Source organism: Notothenia rossii (assembly GCF_949606895.1).
Source record: "Notothenia rossii genome assembly, chromosome: 8".
Classification (NCBI taxonomy): domain Eukaryota; kingdom Metazoa; phylum Chordata; class Actinopteri; order Perciformes; family Nototheniidae; genus Notothenia; species Notothenia rossii.
Window position 1 is genome coordinate 25,415,306 of NC_136906.1, and position 9,676 is coordinate 25,424,981.

General features: G+C 42.1%; 1 protein-coding gene across 1 annotated transcript in view; it reads left to right on the forward strand.

Annotated features, from left to right (window-relative positions):
* Positions 1–9,676, forward strand: part of mrtfbb (myocardin related transcription factor Bb) — a 108,624-nt gene that overhangs the window by 20,949 nt on the left and 77,999 nt on the right.

The following is a 9,676-nucleotide window of genomic DNA, read 5'->3' on the forward strand; positions in this document are numbered from 1 at the left end:
GACTAAATACACAGAAGGGTAATCAAAGGACAATACACAGCTGGGCAGGGGAGGCAGAAACACAAGGGCAACAGGTGAACACAATGAGACAATCAGACACACCAGGGAAACTAAAGACAGGGAGACAAACACAAAGCTGGTGGGACCCCTGGCGGGACAGGCGTAGACGGGACCCTGGACGGAACATGGGCTGGTGTCAGTGAGACCCACGACAGAGCAAGGTCTGGTGTCGACGGGACCCCGTACAGGACAGGATATGGTGTTGGCAGGAACCCCGGCGGAACAGGTGTCGGCGGGACAGGTGTTCCCGACGAAACAAGGGCTGCTGTCTGCAGGACCCTCGGCGTAGCAGGTGTCGACGTGACCTCCAACAGGACAGGACATGATGTCGGCAGGAATAGTGAAAGAGACATAATGATGCAAGCAAAATCCAGGAATAAAAACCAGTTATGCGTATAAATAAGATTAATATAAAACATAGTGTAAAATGAAATACTGTACAAATAAATACTGTCAAACAAAAAACACTGTAAAACCCATCCCAAAAAAAGCTACTGATCTAGTGTATTTTTATAAAACAAAAACATAAAACCAGTACATGTGTAAGTAAACTAAACTAAACTAAAAAGATAAAAAGCCAGCATCTGAATACAGTAAACTGAACCATGGGAGGAGCTAGGTCTTTTATTCACAAAATCATAAAGCAGTAGATTTATCCTCCTGGGTTACTGCAGGGGTTATTCAAAAATGTTGGTCTCATCTGTTGCACATAACACGGTGTGAACAGCTGTCATAAATGACTTTCTTGCCCCTGCTCTGTCTCTTTAACCAAGACCCTTTCTTGGTGAAATTTGTAATCCACATGAATTATTAAATAGACCAGTGCTTTCTCTTTTGCTGTAAAACTGCCAACTGTGATGTTATTTTGGATAGATATAAAGCTGCTTCATTAGAGCTGCTTTTATTTGGGCTGTAATCATGACAGCTGGGAACATAATAATACAATGTCCTGAGTGATGTTCTTCAACTGAGTGTGGAGATATTGTCTTTTGTAAATATTTCAGTTGCAGCCAGTTACATACTTTTGTTATGTTTTCACACTTAGGTAGAACCGTATTTAACATTTTTGAGGGTGGTGGGGGCCAGAAATAATCAATATTATAAAAGAATAAATGCATATGGCGCCAGATTATGCCATTTTCTAGGCAATATATGTTGTTACAGTAACACTATGAATAGTTCCTCTTTCAAGTATTAGCCCAATTAAGCTGCCATTTTGTGTTTGCATTACCTGAGGGTTTAACTAGCAATGATTGAATTATAAAATAAATGTACCCCTGTTGTGACATAGATGATTGTATGTTCCGAAGTTATAAATCATTGGGTGTCAAATCCAAAAAAGTATAAAGTCCTGGGCCATGAAAGTTTCTTCATAATGCCTTCATGTCTGTGACTGCCAAAGCTTCTTTGGCATAGAAAAGGCAGTGTGTTCCTATGGTGCATTCACAAATAGAGCTGCATTTTGATATGGTAGACAGTCAGTTAGGTAGATTTTGTTTTTGACACTGCCGGTGTAAATCAATAGTATGCTAAATATGTTATTGGATTTTAATACAACTGTTTTAAGTCTTCCTGAAAACAAGGTGTCTGGTTTGACTAAACCTTTTTGTCTTGAAGGCTTTTCTGAGGATTGCCAAGTTAAGGTGATGGGCCACTTATGGAGATAAAGTGGAGCAGCCATTATGAACGGACACATAGACTGAAAAATAACAAGCCTTGTCTGTGAGTTGATTGACATCATTCAGTGAATAGGATGAAGAGAGTGGCAGGAGAATGAAGGGAGGATTAAATGTATACATTATAAGACTGTTCTTTAAGTCCATACAGAAATCTGTCTCTTTAGTGTGCCTACTTACATACCTAATGAAAGAACAAATACAAAGGTTTGCAGAGTGTGAACAGGAGGTAGAAGTAACACATAGGTAATACAATAAACCATGTGAACTACAATAAAACTATAGCCTAAAATTCACTTTAGAAATCACTGAGCTTTATGAAAGCAGACCCTATTTTACATTTCATCAGCTCACTCTCTGCCATCACCCCTGTCCGTGACTATTCCTCAGTAATTGTGCCCAGGCTAAGAATACTGCTCTTGACAGTGTACTTTGTCAGTATTTCATCTGAGGAACTCCTGTTCAAGCTTTATCTGATGCTCAATTTTCTGAATTTCCTAGAATCATTTTGTACTTACATTAACTCTCATCTTCCATATTTGGTACATTTGTGTTGCGGTGTGTTCAAGCAGTTATATAACTAGATTGTGGATTCACCATCTCAAACTCCTTGTTGAGCATTCATTGAGAATTTGAGACACTCATTCACAATACAATACACTTTATCACATACATTTGAGGCATTTGCATTATTTAAATAACACACCAAGTAAAAGCTTAAAGAAGAATGATTTGTTATGATCTCACAAATGGAGCCAGAAAAGGTCTAACAAAGTTTGACCAAAGTTTGATGGGGGGGATTAGATAATGCAAGTCCTGTTTAATATGGTGAAAATATTTCAGCCAAGTCGTTACAAACTCTATAAAAGTGAGAGTTTTGCAGCGATGACACTGTGAAGGTAATCAGAGTATCACAGTTTTAACCAGGGAAAACAGCCTCCATCCTAAATAAACATGACCTTTCTTCCTGCTATGAGCAGAAGGAAAGACTTCCTAGTGTCTTTGTCTGCTGCGGAGTCATCTCTCTGAGGAGCTGAACATTTCTAATCTCTGTGTGCCTCCTTTCACAAACTCTCAGATTTTGCTCCAAGCTTCTCCGCTTGCCTTTGTGGCAGCACCGTGATCTGGGCTGTATAAATGTGCACAGACTTGGAGAATGGATTAATTTGGAGCATTGACAGCCTATTCTGGCCCTGCTGGTGTCTATTTATGTGGAGGAAATTGCTCCCTTATTAACAATCTATCTTGACTGCAGTACAGTGGAAATAATGACCATCGATGTCTTCACTACTTTAAAATTGGACATAGTTCCCTGTACACTTCAGTTTTGTATTTGATTATTTTGTATTTTCGTTAGAAATATACACCAGCATTACAATGTTTTGTAACAGAGTATTTGTTAGTTAATTTTGATAGTTACAAGTGGCAGAGTCCATGGAAGGCAATACTTTTAGACCTTGATTCTCCATTATATGTCTCTCAGTGAATGTTAGAAATGTAAAGAGGAAAAAGTCCCAAACAACAGGATTATGAAATGAACCTTAAATTACACATAAAGTACTATATGAACTCAAATGTAACATATCTTAACAGAAGTAATGGTCAATCTGGGAAAACCTTAAAATTCACAACAGCAGTTTTCCATTTAGATGCTGAAGTGTACCTCATTATTTCAGAAGCTCTTAATTTTCAGTGGAAGTGTCTCATTGGATTTGTATTGCAGTAATTCAATACACTTTACATAGATATATTTGTTGAGTGTATGCATGAACAAAATCTAAGGCTGCTTGAATATTCTCAGATAGTCTTTAATCAACTAAAGTCATTTAATTGCATCTATAAAATTGCCTTCATTTTGGTCGCTATGGTTCTGTTGCAGTTTTCATAAGCAATCCAGATTTCATGGGGTAATTGTGTATATTTAAGTATTTGTTTTGCTGATAAATCTACCCTGAGCCTCTTGGGAACTCTGCTGAGTGAGTTGCTCTATTAGCTTGTGGTTGCTAAGATTGGTCAAGTTTGAAATGACTGGATATAGTGTTATAATCTAAGTGTTCATGGTATTTGTGGTGTGAATGAGGGTCAATGTGGTTGTTCAGAAAGGAGAATGATTCTAAAAGGCTTTCATGGCACTACAAACTGTCAGGTTGGGGAAAATAGGACCCAAGTGCAGTAAAAACACAAAAAGGTTTGGTAACAAAAATCGAGCTATATTAAAAAAAAAAGCTGAAGACAGGAAAAACAAGAAACAAATTAACATAAACAAAACCGGGGAGCGCGACAGACAGGAACAAACTTACGGACGGGAACAGGCAGGTGACATGGACAAGCATAGACGAGCATAGACGAACATGGAACATGGGCATGAAGAAACGACAGGTAGTATGGACATGAAACGACGGGTAGCATGGACATGAAACGAAGACGAACAGACATGGAGCACAGGGGAAGACAAGACTAAATACACAGAAGGGTAATCAAAGGACAATACACAGCTGGGCAGGGGAGGCAGAAACACAAGGGCAACAGGTGAACACAATGAGACAATCAGACACACCAGGGAAACTAAAGACAGGGAGACAAACACAAAGCTGGTGGGACCCCTGGCGGGACAGGCGTAGACGGGACCCTGGACGGAACATGGGCTGGTGTCAGTGAGACCCACGACAGAGCAAGGTCTGGTGTCGACGGGACCCCGTACAGGACAGGATATGGTGTTGGCAGGAACCCCGGCGGAACAGGTGTCGGCGGGACAGGTGTTCCCGACGAAACAAGGGCTGCTGTCTGCAGGACCCTCGGCGTAGCAGGTGTCGACGTGACCTCCAACAGGACAGGACATGATGTCGGCAGGAACCCTGGCGTAGCAGGTGTCGGCGGGACCACCAACAGGACAGGACACAGAGTTGGCAGGACCTTCAGCAGAACAGGTGTCGGCTGGACCCTCAACGGAACACCCAATGGAACAAAGCATGGAGTTGGGACATGAGTCGGCGGGACCCCCGATGGTGAAGGGACATGAGAGGGGACTTGAGAGGGGACTTGAGAGGGGACTTGAGAAGGGACTTGAGAGGGGACTAGAGAAGGGACTTGAGAAGGGACTTGAGTAGGGACTTGAGAAGGGACTAGAGAAGGGACTTGAGTAGGGACTTGAGAAAGGACTTGAGAAGGGACTAGAGAAGGGACTAGAGAAGGGACTTGAGAGGGGACTAGAGAAGGGACTAGAGAAGGGACTTGAGAAGGGACTTGAGAAGGGACTAGAGAAGGGACTTGAGTAGGGACTAGAGAAGGGACTAGAGAAGGGACTAGAGAAGGGACTACATAAGGGACTAGAGAAGGAACTTGAGTCGGCCGGACCGCCAACAGGAGACGGGGAGCTGGCGTCGGCCGGAATGCCGGAACTGGAGCCATATTTGGAGCCGGAACTGGAGCCGGAAACATAGCTGCTGGGGCCGGACTGGAGCCGGAACCGGAGCCGAAATTGGGGCTGGAGCCATGGCCGCTGGGGCCAGAACTGGGGCTGGAACCATGGCTACCGGGGCCAGAACTGGGGCTGGAACCATGGCTGCTGGAGCCGGAACCATGGCTGCTGGGGCATGGGCTGGAATCCTGGCCTTACGTGTCCTAGAGGCCTTTTGGAGGCTCCGTGGACCTCCTAAGGCCAGGCCAGATCCCAGGAAGGGGTTCAAGGCTTGAGAACGGCATTCAGGGCTGCTTGTAAAAGTCTTAAGGCCACTGGGGCAACAAGCTCCAGAGCCAGGGCTTGTTGGCCACCTCCAAGCGTGCCTCCTTCAGGGCAGCCTCTTTGGCCCCTCTGGATAATGCTCTCATCCGCTTGTAAAAAATATACTCAAGAGTGTACTTCAGCGGATCCAACTCTAGAGGGGAAAAAACTGCTGGGTCCTTTCTGGTCTGTTCGTACTGTAAGGTTGGGGAAAATAGGACCCAAGTGCAGTTAAAAATACAAAAAGGTTTGGTAACAAAAAGCGAGCTTTATTAAAAAAAAGCTGAAGACAGGAAAAACAAGAAACTAATTAACATAAAGAAAACCGGGGAGCACGACAGACGGACGGGAACAGGCAGGTGACATGGACAAGCATAGACGAGCATAGACGAACATGGAACTAGTGATGTTACGTATTGCGCAGAGGCTTCGGAGCGTGTGTCGAGTAATCCCCGAAGCTTTTTGTGAAGCTTGTATCGAGGCTTGTATCGTTTTAGGCCAGTGACGTCACCGATGACAAACGAAGCCTCGTTGCCTGTCAATACCACGTGACTGCTTCAGAAAGTGCTTTTGATCGGTTGAACCACAACGCTCATATTACCCATGGATGTATAATAAGAACGATATTACACCTCCTGTACCCGGGCCCGCTGACACGATGGAATTAAGAGAGCTCAGACCCTCACCTATATAGAGGTTGGAACATCTCATAAGTATAAATAAAGAAAAGCATAAATAAATGTAGGACATGAATAACAACACAAATCCAAAACCATGACACAAACTGTATACATATATTTTTTGGTTTTTTGGAGGTAACCTGAGAGGTAGGAGAACATTTCAACCAAACAGTGAACAATACTTTTTTACAAGACTACACTGTTACTATACACTGAAAACACACTTTGAATTGGTTAAAGTCTTTGGAGGGAAACAACACCTAAACTGGACAACACTGGTAGTCAATTCCTAAGGCATACCCTGCTATATCAACTATTATACTATAAATTGGGCCAACATTTAGAAAATAAGCATCATGCTGTATTGAAGAAGACTTGAAACTAGCCATCTAGACCATCAAAGGAAATGTTTCACTAGGTCATACTATAGGTCAAGTGAGACGTAGGGACATTTTCTTAAAGACTCCTATAAAATTGGACCTCTTAAACCACAGCCTACTGGACATTTAAAAGAATGCAGGTTTAAGGCATTTCCAAATTGGCTTCACTTAGTACTTAGTTAGTTGCATCTTTTGACACATATGTTGAAGATATCTAGATTGCTGTTTATCTAAAAATCATAGGACGCGAAACATATACATACAGATCTTTAATGATTAAAGAACAGTATTTGCCTTTCATGTGTTCACCGCAATAAGGATAAACCACATTAGGGCCAGGGAGCAAAAGCCACTGAATCACAGCTGTATTGTGAACCAAAGAGATTTCCTAAGGATCTTTGGGTTAAGACACATTTCTTATGCATGTTTGCACTTGTTTTCAGTGTGAATAATTGCTTTTTGACAAGCAGAAAATCTGTCCCAACACATTGTAGAACCCTTTCTCTAAAGTAAATGATAAAAGTATAGTGGCAATGAACCTGAGCTGCTGGGAAGTTGTCCACTCCCAGAACACTCTTTAAAATATAACCTGTAGCACACTTAATGTTTTACTCCAGTACGTTTGTGTCCCACACTTGGATTGTCTATTTGTTCATGTGGAGAGAACAACCTTTTATTATTTCATGTTTGAAAAATCAAACAGTTTTGTTCTATTTAATTACAGTAGGAACACCTTTTTTTACCACAGCAAAACTAAAGCCCCTCTGTCTGACTGAACTAGGTTACTGTGCCGATTTAATTTCCAGAGGGAACCATCCTGGTGGTAGAAAACATAATTTGCTAATTAGATAGAATGTCTCCTGGCGTTTTCAAGAAAATGACAGTGTTCCCAGAGGCTTGTTAAAAGTGAAGTTCTGATAGAAAGCAAGGCTGTAAACAGGAGTTCTCTACAATAACAGGACCAACAAGGAGTGAAGTCTTCAACCATAACTAAAGTAAAGTAAAAAGGAAAGTAATCCCCTCAGTCAAATGCAGTATTGTTTTTAACAACTGAGGTGCCTGCCCACTATAGGGTCCAGGATCTTTAGTTTTTCAGGTAACATTTTTTGTTATTTCTTCAAACTGTCTGTGTTACAGCATGTATTTTCACCCTCTGTCTGAAACCAGAGTGCAGCCAACCTCATAGAGATATGTCTGAAATGTCCCGCCCCGTGTATGTGCGCTAACCAATAGAAGCGAAAGTTTTACATAGTGATGTGTTACGGAAGTAAAACAAAGGAGTCCAATGGAAGCGTTTCAGGCAGAGCAGGGGGGTGGGGGGGGGGGGGGGGGGTGGGTGGGGTATGTGGGGGACTGCGTGGCATAGAGACTCCCTCTGGATAGAACTTTGGGATTTTATCCTTTGCAGACCATTTACATGCACAAAAACCTATATAACAAAATTCCCATAAAGCATAAATGGGCCTCTTTAAAGTCAATGACTTTGTGAATGTGAAGTGATGTGAAGCTGTTCTACAAAACACAGTACCAAACATAGTTCTCTTCACTTATGGGTATTGTGCTTTTTTACCGCTCTTGTACTTTTATTTAATCACGTATCCACAAAAGATAAACCCCCCTGAAGTCTGACTACCTCCACAAGGCATTAGCACTCGGCTGAATCGATTCAGATCCTATGTGTTCAGGCCTTGACAGATACTTATTGAACGTTTCACACTAGTGTTCAGCGACTTAGAGAAAAGCCTCTCAGTGGGTACATCTGTCGTAAGGCTGCAATGATGAAATCAATGTGCGTGTAGCTCCCACGGCTTTGACTTTGTGTGAGTGAATATCAGGATGTCCCTTCTGTTGTTATATTGTAATGCTTACAAAACACATACAACATGTTCTATTGTATGGAATGTTCTGGTTTATTCCTCTTTACAAGAGCCTTGAACTTCATTTCAGCTCAAAATCACTAGTTTATTCTTTAAACACTAGGATGTATAGATAGACCCGTTGAATTCAAATAAACAACATTTACGTAAATGCGCCATAAGGAAATGTGTCGTAGAACTGAGAGTGACCTGTTTCTTCTCAGGCTGGAACCACACGGAGACAATAACGAAAACTAACCAAATTCGATATCAAAAAAGTCTTCCGTCAACACGAGACAGCTCGACCCGCTGGAGACGCTGTAGCACATATGAAGGACCTGTAAGTGGAGCTTTTTTTCCGCCACAAAATACACCAAAAGCAGTGAAGAAGACCCCCCGAGCATTGTTGCCATGGTTGCCATGGTTGCCTGGTTGCCCTTCTGTTTATTCTCCACGGTGGATTTAGCAACATGTAGTTCATGTAGTTCTCCATGTCCACTTGGGTACCACTTTACAATAAGACTACCCTTACAAAGGGTTTACGAATAGTTTGTAATTAATTAATTAATTACGTTGTGAACACTTAATAAATCATTAACAAGCTTTTATAAGACATGAGATAAACAGGGCAAATGTGACCGGTTGCTTGCCAAATAGTGAGCCCACATTTACCTGTAAGGCCAAGCCTTATTAGAAATGGTAGTAACTCATTAATAAATGGGAATGTGATTTACTAATATGTAGTACTGTAAAAAGCATGACCAATCATTTTAGCCGGCTCGGCTAAAATAACTGGATGGCCTACCTGCCTGTCAGCTTTCCATCTGTGCACAAACTTATCTCGTGCCCTCATTGCTCATGTGCTGGTTCGTGTGTTTTGGAGGAGGGGCTCTGTAAGGAAGTGGCAGATTTGTTCCGGCTGTGTATTTTCAAATTCTAGCACACTCAAGCTGGTTTCTCCAAAATTACCACCTTTTAATGTTGCTCTCAAAGTGCACCAGATTGATGCTTTTAACTTCAACATTTAAAAAACAATCTTCCCGAGGGAGCATGCCCCCCGTACCCCCCTAGAGGAGGTTAGGTCCACCCCCCCCACTTAAATCATGTTCACATGGATAGGAAACTAAATACATTTGCACACATCTTGTCCATATCTTTCTGTTTTGGTGGTCATGCCACAACCGTGCACGTGCATGCATCGAGTCATGGTAAGATATCTGGATTAAGAGGTTGCTTTTTCTTTGCACAGCCTGAAAGAAAGGCCAAATGAATGGGCTCTGATTTTAGTATTTTTAAGCAATGG